Source organism: Rattus norvegicus, chromosome 11 (assembly GCF_021556685.1).
Source record: "Rattus norvegicus strain SHRSP/BbbUtx chromosome 11, alternate assembly SHRSP_T2T, whole genome shotgun sequence".
In the NCBI taxonomy this organism is placed as follows: Eukaryota; Metazoa; Chordata; class Mammalia; order Rodentia; family Muridae; genus Rattus; species Rattus norvegicus.
Window position 1 is genome coordinate 14786512 of NC_141544.1, and position 13639 is coordinate 14800150.

The following is a 13639-nucleotide window of genomic DNA, read 5'->3' on the forward strand; positions in this document are numbered from 1 at the left end:
TGGGGACATCCTTGTGGAGATGGGGAGGGGGTTAGTGTGGGGGGTTAGGCAGGGAAAGGGTATGGGATGTGGAACCCCTGGGGTTGGGGTGGATCAGGAGGGGAATAAAATCTGGAGTAAAAATAAACAAGCAAACAAAAACAAACATTTACCTTTATATCTATTTCATTGTTTGGAAATTTTAGTGGTGCCCTGTATGGTTTGGAATGCAAGGTGAAGTGGTGGAAGAAAAGAGGAAAACAACACGCATGGAAGTGGAGACAGTGTGATCTCAGCGATCCTCAGCGGATCATCGGTAAGAGTGCTGATGCAAAGCAGTAGACACTAACCAAGGCGCTACAGCTCTCACCTTTGTGCCTCTTGGTTGTTACGATGACTGTTGTTAAATTATTTAAATTACTTTATTCAGTGTGTTGTGATATACACTTATGGGCCGATAAAATAGGATGAATTAAAGTTTCAGTGTAGGCTTGACAGCAAATTATGTCATGTCAGTTGGAACAATGTTGAAAATTTGGGTAAAATGATTTAAGAATAATTTTTAGATCGAATGGAGGGAATTTTGAAACTTACTTGATGCAGTAAAATTTGTGGAAGAGTGAAAGTAATGTCTTAGGGAATTCAAATGATAAGCAAATTAAGCAAGCTAACTCATGATTAGATATCTCAGTTATAATGTAAACATGGAGTTTTATACATCTTAGATCTAGCCTATCACATGCAATACACTTAGTAAGCATAAACAGAAAAAAATATGGGGGAAAACTAGAAGAAAAAGAAGAAAGGAAAAAGAGAATGCATGATCTTCTCCAAACTTCTCTATGTTTTGTTTTGGTTTCTTTGTTTGGTTTGCTTGTTTGTTACTTTCATTCCTTCCTTCCCTTTCTTTTTATTTCTGTTTCATTCTTTCCTTCTTCCTTTCTCTTTTCTTCCTTCTTTTTTGTTTAAATAAAAACATTGGAATCCCCCCAAAACTATCTATAGCACACTACATGATGCAAAACATGTTGTTAACTGTACCATTAAATGGTGTAATGATCCCCTGAAGGCAAACATAGTGCTGAGACAGATGTCCTCAATCATGAAAGTTCATACAAAAACATGTTCCATATGGTTTAGGACATAAGATTCATGGATTAGCTGGCCTATGAACAAGAGGAACACACAGTTAGCAGTACAAAGGGGAAACTATGAGCTCAGCACTGTTAATAAGTGCATCCTTAGTAAAACATCAAGCAAAAGGTTAGCAACATGAAGTTGCCCATCCTACTGGCAGACAGAGCTTTATATTTTGTATTTTATTTTAGACACAAGTTTCTACTGCCCCTCATTTAAGAGGCTATTATGAGAAATATGCTTTATGTAACTTTAGCCTTAGATGCATATGCCCATATCGTTAGTGAGAGTAGAAAAATTGTTAAAATTTATTTTAGAGCTAAAAGCCAAAATTATATCCAGCCTTGTAGGAAATTGTCTTTCTCCTGCACATGTCTAAACATCAAGTCAATGTGCTCTAGCTATGTTATAAGATCAGTTACAGAGATTTACCAGTTGAATTTTAATCTGGTGCTTCCTGAAATAAGAAGTTACTGTGAGGAAGCCAATCAAAGTGCCTCTTGCCTACAGTGTAATAAGGAGACTTCCACCACGAGTAAACAAAAGCATTCACAAAGCTGTGGGAGACTCAAACCTCACATGACTACTCTGACTGTATAGAAGGAATTAGTTCTTAGGATTAAGATATACATTTTTGAAGATAAACACATCTTTTCAGAGCCTCACTTTTTATTGTGAAGGATGAGAAACATTTTTACTCTTTTCAAACTAAATCTAGTAGATTACATCTTACATAGAGCAGGAAACAATACTTACAACAGATATTTATTACACATAATATCTTTTCTTTTGAAATACTGCTATCCTCTAAATGTATATATCACATAAACTAAAAATCCATGGCTTTTAATTTAAAAGCCAGAAATGGAAACTAAACTTATTATTACTTAACCTGGGACCAAACATAATAGTTTCCATCGAAAGTGAAGATATTCTAATTGACTTGAGAAAGTTATTGCCTTTTATAACTTTGGATTTTAGAAACTTCAATGACAAGCGTTATTTTATTCACAATTAGTATAAGAGAAGGCTTGTCATATATTTTGAGAAAAATTGATGGAAAGTTATAACATTAAAAGCTCAACATCAATGTCATTCAAATTTCTACAGATTGGTTTCCCAAAGTTTATCTTCTGAATATAATTGGCTTAAAGTTCTATTTTAATAAAATTAAATTAGAGAACCAGAATATATATATAATTATTATTAAACTGAGAAAATAACCTAATGTATAATAACCAATGTTAACTTTGTAACTTTATTAGCTTGATATATCTAATTTAATTTTTCTGATGAGGACATTAGTAAAATTCAAGCTTTCTAAATTCAACTAATAAAAGTTGATGGTTTAAGGTCTTAATTTTCCCCATCTTGTGAAGCATAATAAACATGAAGGAAGAATTGACACAGTGTACAATGTCTAAATATAAATATGCATTCACTTTCTATTAACTATTCACCTTTAGATTCAAATTAAGATAATTCTTGCTTATTCTCCTGGAAGAGTGGGTCAGTGATATGTCCACCCCTACCACCCTTCTGACTCTTCTACAAGGCTCTTTACTAATGAATTACATTCGTGGAATAGAAAACAATTTCAGTATCAAAACCTGACCTGAAATATCATTTTCAAAGATTTTAGGATCTAAAGAGTTGTTTATTGTTATTAAGCCATTTATTTAAATGAGATTTTTTTGGGGTGGCTCATACTAAAATCAAATTAAGTTTATTGCATATTGCCTCTAACAAGAGTTTTATAGAATAATAAATTTATGTCAATAAAAATAATAAAGACATGATAATGAAGACACCCAAGTAAGAAAGCTTATGTAGTCAACATGCTCCAGAAACATCAATATATATTCAAGGATATTTCACCAACATAATCATATCCAAAAGCAATGACTGGGGATCTAAAACGTATTAGTACACACACACACACACACACACACACACACACACAAATACAACAAAATAATTGGATTATTGACTTTAGTCATAAGTAACAACTCAACTAACTTTATAATGTGTGTCCATTTCCTTCATTTTCTAGAGCAAATAAATAGATTAAGATTATTGAGTTATAAAAACAGTGTTTTCCACAAAAAATTATTAATGTTTTTAGGTACAACTAAAAATGAACACACAAAAATACACATAAAATCCCGTTAGAGAATTAAGGAATATGGTTAGAAAGAAAAAATATGATTGAAGTTTCCCAAATTTCTCAACTAATCTCTAACTATTATATAAAAATTCTATGTCTTAAAATGTATCCACTAGATCCTTTCACTATGTGCAGGCATGTTCAGAAGATTCTGCTGCATAACACTTATACGATTTGAGGCTTTTATTTATCCATATAGTCCTCTTCACTTTTCAAATACAGAATATTTTTTATCATAGTGAGCATCATTTAAGGTTCATGTTAAAATGAGAAGGACCTGTAGACAGTATATATGGCATTTTCATTGGCATAGATACAAATAAAATGATTTGTTTACCTCAATAATATAAGAATTAATATAAGTGTAAATATACCTACAAAGTTTTTAAGTGTTTAATTTAATACTTGGAACAATTCAAATTAAAAAACATGGAAAATATTTTGAATAAATCTAAAAGCACTTCTAAATCCAAAGTCCAAAGAAAGATGATAACATTTTAACACCAAAAAATTAGAAAACACATTATAGGTTCACATATTGGTCATAATATATTTATTTTAAAATTAAATAGTTCAATTGCATTCATGGAAAGAAGGTGGTTGGCAAACTAGATAAAAGCCAAATCCAACTACATGGAGTAAAAATAGTAAGACAAGTATGTTAATAACTAAAAATATAAAGACATGTTATTAATAACTTAAATTTTAAAGACATGTTATATATCATTCATTTAAAAATAACTCAACGACATTTATGTCACATAAAGTAGATTTTTGATCAACACATCTATATGACTAGAGACTAGAAGGTATGTGTAGTAATGAAAACTCAACCTACCAAGTAGTCATAGTCATGGCAAATGTGTTCATATCAAAGAAAGGTATTGACAACAAATGAGACAAAATTGGGAGAGGTAAAAAAGAAATATGCATGCAAAGAGAGTTAGAATTTAAAAACTTAATATCCGAGCAACACATAGAACTATCAGATAAAACACAAAGAATGACAGAATTTAAAAATGCCTTCAACCAAAAGAATTCAATATACACCCATAAAGCAACCAACCAAGTAACAGTACAAAATGTGTTTTCTTTATATTCTCTTAGAACAGCCATTATGATATCTGATACTGTGAGAAATAGTTTTAAAAGAATGACACTACACAGAACTGGTCTTTAATTTAATAAAATAAGTCAGTGACAGAAGGACTACAAAAATATCTGAATATAGGTAACAACACCCCCCCACACACATACAAATACATAGGTGGATATAGTGTATGCTGCTCAAGTCTACCCTTTCAGCTCTCCTCCAGATTCTCCCAGTATCTTCTCAGTACATTTATCTGACAATTCCATAGACCTTTTAAAAGAATCCATTGACTTCACTTAGTGATGCCTGTATGTGCATGGGTACAGGAGTACATGAACAAGGTATATAACTTACAGTCATCAATGAGCAAACCAAATTTTAGTTTCAAAGCAACTATCAGTTACTAATACTTGTATGATTAGAGGAGAAACTTCGTTAGGCCTATTGTCATCCATGCTGGGATGTTGGCTGGCTTAATTTGGTGCATGTAGTCAAATTTACTGTAAATTCCTGTGTGCAATGCCATGCTCAGTAAATAGTATTTCACTGCAGATTTTCATTACCTCTGGCTTTTGTAACCATTTTTACCCTCTTTGGAGATGTTTTATGAGCTCTGCAGATAAGATTGTGACATACCTGCTGCATTTAGGGATGAACACTACAAAATCTCTTGTTTTTTTGCATATTGCCTTGTTGGGGAGCTCTGTATTAATGACCACTAATTTTAAAAATCAACTTTTCTAATAATCTGCTAACTGATTCTCGACGAAGAGGCCAGCAAAAACACATTGGAGAAAAGACAGACTCTTCAACAAATAGGACTGATCAAACAAAGTAGGATGGCTACATGTAAGAGAATGAAACTCGGTACTCACCCCTTGTGCTGCACAAAACTCAAGTTCCAAATCAACCAAAGACCTTAAAATAATGCCTAGTACCCTGATAAAGAGAAATTGGGAAGCATACCTGAACATTTTAGCATAGGAATGTGCTTTCTGAAAAGGAACCTGGTTGCATAGGGTTTAATATCACCAATTAATAATGCAATTTCCTGAAGCTCAAAACATTTGGTAAATCAAAAGACTATCATTCAAATGAAGAGATGGCTCTCAAAATGGAGAAAAAACTTTAACATTTATACATCTGTGACAAAGGGATAGTATCTAGATTGCACAAAGAACTCAAAAAACCACCAAAAGCCAAAAACCAAACCAAACCAAACCAAACCAAATCAAACAAAAAAACCAAAACCAACTCAAATAAAGATAAAGAATGGAACTAAGCCGAGTTCTCACGTTATGAAATGCAAACTGTCTGAAAAACATAAAGGCAATGCTAAATATTGTTTTTCCCTCATAAATGCAAACTAAACTTACTCTGGGATTTCACTCTATCCTAATAACAACAACTAAGAAAAATATAATAAATGTTGGACGAGGAAAGAGAGGAACACTTACTTATTTCTTTTGGGAGCACACTGCTGTTACCATTATGGAATCAGGCTGGGGGTTCACCAAAAAGTTAAAAATACATTTTCACATGATCCAACTACACTGTGTTCAGCATATACTAGCGAGAAATTGCTCATTCATATTCACTATTGCTGAATTCAAAATCGCCAGAAAATGGAGACAATCTAGATGTCCATCAAACTGATGAACGGATAGTGAAATTGCAGTACTCAGCTGTTTAAAGGTTATAGATTTTGCAAGTAAATGGATGAGACTGGAAACATTTCATTCTGAGTGAGGTAACTCAGGCCCATAAAGCAAAATATCACATGCTTTCTCTATTTGTGGATGTGAATCTTTAGATACATGTGTTTGGAATACACATAGAGGTCAGGAAATTAATAAGTGGCTATGGGAAAGGGGATTTCAAGGGAGGAGAGAGAATGCAGTTCTATGAAGTGTTAGAGGAGAATAATCAAACACGGAGGGTGGAATCTAATAGAAAAGGCAGGATAGATGGAATGTAGAGAGTAATAAATAATAGTAAAGTCTTTTTCAAACAATTGTATGAAAATCCACAACAGTAGAAGCAACAAGTTGAAGTTGCTCTCTAACAGGGCAATAATACTCCAATGATAGACCACAAGCAAATGTAATTACAAAGGAAGCAGTGTTAGTAGTGGATACCTCTTGAGGACGTTGACCATTTAGGCACTGTAGATCCACATATTACACTAAATTGTCAATGGTATTGGCTAGAACCTGATTGTAAGACCCCACACATTAATTGTAGAACATGAAGAAAATTTAAAGTGGCACTAATACGAACTCTTTATTCCTGTTGGCCAGCTTTCACTGTATTAGATGATGTTATATGTGCTAAAAGAGGAGAAAAAAAACCCATCAATTCTACTTAGCTCTGAACCTAATGAGTTATGACAATGGCTGGCTTTGCAAGACACACTCACTGATGCAGGTGGCAGGAGTATCATGGCATTAGCCAACCAATTTCTCAATGAATTTCAGTTTCTCTCCACATATGAAGCCGATGCTTGTCATAACTACCTGACCAAGCATATGTGGCCCAACAGCTCAAGCTTTAAGAGGAGACCTTACTCCTATTATTCTACTAAATATACTTGTATAATAAGTCTCAATTCTTAAGACAAACTGTTGTACGCATAGGTCAATAAATCTTTTAATCATCATTGGCGTACCTTCTGTTTGCACAAAACTGTGGTTTGCATAAAGATCCCAACTAGCCAAAATGCAAAATTAATGAGACTGTGCAAATGGTGGTCTCTAATGTAGATATCTGTATCATGTCATTTCCTCCCAAGCTTCAGGAATCATTGCAAAGGAGGGGCCAGATAGAGGATGAGGCAGAAGTAAAGGATGGCTACAAGAAAACAATGTCTTCCAGAAACAGGAGAGGGACAGCTTCAAATATTAATTTATAGTAGTTATGAAAACAAAACCCTCATTAGTCAGGCCAAATAAAGCATTGAGAGCAGAGAAGGGCACATGTCCAGCAATAACATGATGGAACATGACACCTGATGCTTGGAGAGAGAAGAGTGTGAGTGTTATTCAAGACAGTAGTTCTCTCTAAGTAAAGCATGCTCTGGTACTACAAGGTTAAATACAAAGCAAGTCGGTGGAATAAAAAATAAATGACGTCTGAAAGCTGGATGGCTAGTATAAAGTATGGAGATCTGGAAGGAGTTGGGAGACAAGGGAATGTATGATCAAAATACACTGTAGGAACTTCTCAAAGAACAAAAACAACTGAGAGAAAAGAATATAATAACAATAAAAGTAATACGTTAACTCAAGAAAATAGCAGAATATAAAATAAAAAAAAGTCCACAAACAAACAACTGTACATGGGAAACTAAGGTTAAGACCATCATATTTATTATTGTTATTTCCAAGACAATTACATGCTTAGACAGAAACATATATACTATTTTGCTAAAATATGGATACTGATGAAAATAGCAGAGAACCTTGATTGAAAAATATGCCTTCATCAGATTTGAAACCTAGGATTGCAGAGATATTAATTCTATCCAAATGATGTGGTGCATTAATAAATATAACTAAATTCTATCCTTTCAAATATTCATATGGATTATATTATTTACTTAATAAACAACATTTTTATATACAAGAGTCTAAATTTGAATATATGGGCATTTATCATCTGTAGAATACAAGGGAATCAATTCTTATTTCCTGAAAATTCTTCCATGTAGAGTAAATGAATCAGGGGCTGGGGCAGGGGATGAATTCTTTAGTGAATTTGTACTAAATTTCTTTGTTGTTCTTATCAGTAGGACAAAAGGAGATTGGTTGATTGGTTGGTTTTTGGAGCAAATATAATTATCTCTCTCCCATTACAAACAATAACTGGCTTCTTCCTGATTACATTTTTAAGAATGTTCTTATAGTGAATAAATTTGGAATATAAAGTTCTTTCTGCTGTAACAGTTGGAGGTTTATTTACTTGCTGTGGCAAGTGATAGACAAGATTGCTTTCAGTTCTTCATAAAATATTTAGGCCCTTTGAATGTGGGCTTTCCTTCTTTCAGCATGGCCTGTTGCATATGCAGACATGACTTGGCTCATTCGTAACTGTGTAAACTGGGGAAACAGAGCATGAGAATGATTGTGCTTCTGCAGGAAACGCCAAGCCTTTTGTCTCTGACTCACAATGTCAGATCTTCTGCCAGCATCCCTGGAAGTGTGGCAAGCTAACTTGATGGCTTGGAAACTGGGTAAAGTGTGACTCACGATGGTTCTTGGTGTTTTCTCTCATCTCCTCTCCGATCTTGAACAAGGCCTTTACTTGAAACCAAACACTATTTTGTGATGAAGCCCAGACCAGAAAGCAAAAACATGTCTGAGTGTCCCAGATAGTAGCCAAGTTATGTACTTAGTTGACAGCCAAGTAAGATAAACAGATATGTGGATGAATGAAATTCAAGATGGCTTCAACCCCAAGATGAGTTTTCCTGCTGAGAGCCAAGCTTCATGGAATAGAGACAAGCTTTTCTCTGAGGAAAGTCTTGACCCATAAAAAAATATGACTAATAAGTAGCATTTACCTTTCCAGAACATGGAGTGATATTATGAAAACAGGGTAATTGGATCACTGACTAACAAAATCAAATCAACCACTTCTTTTATAGTTTTTGGTCCCATTCATGCATACCATGTCTGAGAAGGGAAGATTTCTCAAAAGGTTTAAATCCTATTCCTGGATTGGCATCCTAGTTCTTACGTATTAGTAAGTCATTGACTACATACTTCTTTTTCTCTTCATTGCAAGAAATTATATAATTTGATTTGCTGACAATTGTAACAGTGCTTTAAAATGTGTGCCATTTGACAAATTATGTGCATATCCTATGGCCTAAACCCTGGATAAGTTCATATGTCACACCAGATTTGTTGTTGACAAGGTTTTTCTCAGTGTTCAAGAGAAAAGGGAGCTGAGTGAAGCGTAATCTTATGTTATGCAAGAGACCTACAACACATTAGTTGACAGTAGGGGTTTTACTCATTAGTGTTTAAATAATACAATTTATTTTATTTTAGTAATTATGAACTGTTTGCGATGTCTCTAGTAGCCATTTAACTGAAGTGGCATCATCACTGGATGAAAATTGCAGTAATAAAAGTAACAAATTAGACTCTCATATTTAAATAATGCCTTAAAATGAATTAATTCAATAAAGGAAATTAACTGCTTTTAAGAATTTTTAATAACAAGAATATTAAGACAATCTCTTCAATTCTTTATGCATAAACTTCCATGTATTAAATTTTGAATTTGGGGCTGGTGAGATTAAGGATCATACCACCACCAAGCCACCAATCCTAGGGACCTGATCTCTCTCTCTCTCTCTCTCTCTCTCTCTCTCTCTGTCTCTCTCTCTGCCTGTCTCTGTCTCTGTCTCTTTCTCTCTGACACACACACACACACCCTCTCTATCTCTGTCTTTTAGTTTGTATATGTATATAAAATATTTTGATTTAAGATATTACTCTAACTTTATTTAAATAATATACCTATGAAAATGTATGTATAAAATATACTCAGAGACATGAACAAAATGCATATTACTGGAACTTGTTCCAAGAATAAAAATGGTATTGGCAAATTGAGCATTGTTGGATGGAATATATGTAAATGAATTTTGACTAGACTCTTTTTCAATTTTTCTACTGCTGAGTTGCCGATATGAAATATATATTTATGATACGAAGTATACCTATGGAAGTCAAGTTCAGATAGCGTTATCTATAACAATTTGTATTGGCTTTTTCCCAAGGCTTTAGATTTGCTGTGTATGAGAATAAATGGGAACCATATGAAAGTCAGTAAGTTCTTGATAGTACATGACATTCTGTGTTCTCTCATGCTTGATTTCAGCAGGCATTCTGAGGTTTTGTCTTCCATCATCAAGGGTGATGGACTTCAAAAATGTAAGCGTTTTTCTTTGGCTTCAGATAAGAATCCCAAACTTAACGCACTTCCATAAATCACTGGTGTGGAAATCTGTCAGAAAACAGCTCAAAGGCCCTACTTTTCTCTGTGGCATTCAGTGTTTCCAAATTAGATTATTTGTTGCATGTTCCAGAGAGCATGCTTGCTTGAAGTGTTCACCATATGTCAGACAGATCTCATTCTATTGAAATGCAGTTTCACCGAAATGAAGTCGGGAGTAACTGCCTGTTCCTCTAATATAGCAACAACAATCAAAGGATTATGCAGGGATTTTTTTTTACTCCTTGAGCTACCTAGTAACGTTGCACATATTCAAAAGGGGCAAAATGGTGATGAGCAATCACATTAATTCCATAGAGCATCCTATATTTCCTTTTAGATTTCACTGTCAACTGCCTTATTACACAGACACCTAATAGGCTAGTAATTTAGAACTAACCTTCTGGGGTCTTTTCTTTTACTTACATTCTACCTGCTGTGTTAACTTGGCCAGCGGTTAGCTGACCTAACATGATCAAACCCACTTAATCTCAACTCAGAGTTTACCTCTCAAGAAATTATGAAGAGATTTAAATAATGTAAAATTGGTCTTGTATGTGAAAAGTTTCAATTGGAATTAGCTGGAATTACTTAGAATAAATATAGAAGGTGAGTATGTTTCCATCAGATACGTAATATATGTTATTAGGCAGCTTATTTTATTCTTATTTATCATTACTGTTTTTATTGTTTCTAATTTGAGTAGATGATAATTTTTTTCCAAAGAGGAAAGATGATAGCCCACCTACCTTGATTTTAAAATATGATCCATTTAAGACTCTTCTTTGTCAACTTATAAGCAAGATTTCCCAGGGAATTTCAAAGAGAAAATGTCTATAAACTTTCAAAATCTTCATTTTATGGTGTATTTAACTCTACTACTTATTTTCCCAAGTCGTATCTAGATCCTCAGGGTCAATAGAATGTGCCTCCCAGATGCCCCATAAGAAGGTTGTTTTAGCAGGCATATTGATGTTATTTGTACACAGTTAGAGAGTAGAGAGGATCAGAAAAGCCTTGGCATTTTTCTTGTTAAAATTTTATAGCTAAGCTCTGGTTCACGGATCTACTTAAATGACTTAACTGCATGAAAAAAAAATTGGAGCATCGAGACCAATGAAATAAGTCTGCAAAATTCTATGAAAATGAACCATTCTGTCAGAGATCAGATAGTCAATGATGCAAGATATACAACTAAAACATTAACTAGTTTTATTAACATGAAGGAAATTGTCAGTTTTCCCTATAGGGAAAAAGTCAGGAATTGCAGCCAATATTACAGTATAAAACATTATTTTACTGCAGCAATTCAAATCAAAATTATATGTATACTTATTAAATATCAGACAAACTACAATATGAGCACACTGGTTCGTTCTCAATATGCCATTAGTGTAGAATGGTGATGAGAAGTAAAGAAAAGTTATTTCAGTTTAAGATAGTCAATGTAGTGACTATCTTAAGCACAGCATTTTTTTTTTTTTTGGTTTTTTTTCGGAGCTGGGGACCGAACCCAGGGTCTTGCGGTTCCTAGGCAAGCGCTCTACCACTGAGCTAAATCCCCAACCCAAGCACAGCATTTTTTAAAAAAAATTTATTTTATATTTTTTATTTCTTTACATACATACATGTTATTCCCCTTCCCAGTTTCCTGTTCATAAGCCCCCATTCCCTCCCCTACCCCTCCCCCATATGGATATTCCCCCCCCATACATTCCCCTTACTGCCCCCCCCCCATATTCCCCTGCACTGGGGGTCCAACCTTGGCAGGACCAAGGGCTTCTCCTTCCACTGGTGCCCCAACAAGGCTATTCATTGCTACCTATGCAGTTGGAGCCCTGGGTCAGTCCATGTATAAGCACAGCATTTAAAAATGCTTTGTGGCAATATAAGAGAGTGTCCCTTTATCCAGTATTGGGACACTGAGGCCTGAGGAACAGATGTATATTAACTAAGATTCTAAACAGAGGAACAGAAAGGATCATTATCTTATGGAATTAAAATTGTCATTCTCTGAATACTATATATAATTTTCTAAAAGTGGGTAGCATTAAATATATTAGGGTAGGAATATGTGAAATTAAGAGAAAAGTAGTATTTGTTCAAGAAAGATTTCATGGTCATGTACCAACAATTCAAAGTAATCTGTATGCTAGAAGTGAAAAACACAATTGCAACCCATAAATGTGATTTTAATTATTTTATATGTGTCTCTGTGTGTGTTTGTGTGTGTGCATATATATATAAAATCAGATATAGATACTATGACAATAATTCTCACAATTATTTATTAATATTTGGGATTCTCAAGAACAACTGAAACTTACATTGGCATAGGGGTTTCTTAAACCTGGGTTGCTTTTGGAGGAAGTAAATGTGCCTTTTATGGGTTGCCACAGACACAGTTGCTACATGTGTTTATATACAGGGTTATATACCCTGGCAGGCTCCTGAGGCATTTCAGTTTGTGAGCCTCCTGAGGAAGAACTAAAAACGTGTACTTTCTAATGTAGGCTAGTCTGTCTGCTTACTGAACAATATGTTGGGGACATCAGGAATGTGGTTGGTGCTCAAATTAGGAGAGACCTTGAGTGGTTGGATGGTCACACACAGAAAAACTAAATTAGACCTGCATCTGTCACCTTGCACATAAACATGAAATAGTGACATAATTGAAACCTGAAACACTGAAAATTCTAGAAGATAACACAGGCAGTACCCTATAGGATATAGCTATGGGAAAAGTCTCTCTGAATAGAACTCAATTTGCCCAGGATTTATGGCCAACTAATGAACAATGGGAACTCCTAAAATAAGAAAGATTTTACACAGTTAAGCAATATTCATTGAAGGAGATGGGAATCCTATAGGAAGACCAACAGTGTCAACTAACCCTGACCCCTGGGAGTTCCTAGAGACTAAGCCACCAACCAAAGAACATACAGGAGCTGGTCTGAGGTCCCAGGCAAATATGTAGCAGAGGACTGCCTAGTCTGGCCTCAGTGGGAGAAGTACCTAATCCTGTAGAGACTGGTTACCCCAGGGAAGGAGGACTGTGGACCAGGGGAGGGGAGCATACTCTCAGAGGCAGAGGGGAGGGAAAATAGGGTCAAGAACTCTAGGAGAGGGAATCGAAAGTGGGACAACATTTGAAACGTAAATAAATAAAATAATTAATAAAAAAGGAAAGAACCACGTGAATAGAAAGCACACAGAATGGGAGATAATTTTTTTTTAAATCTGACAGAATATATAAT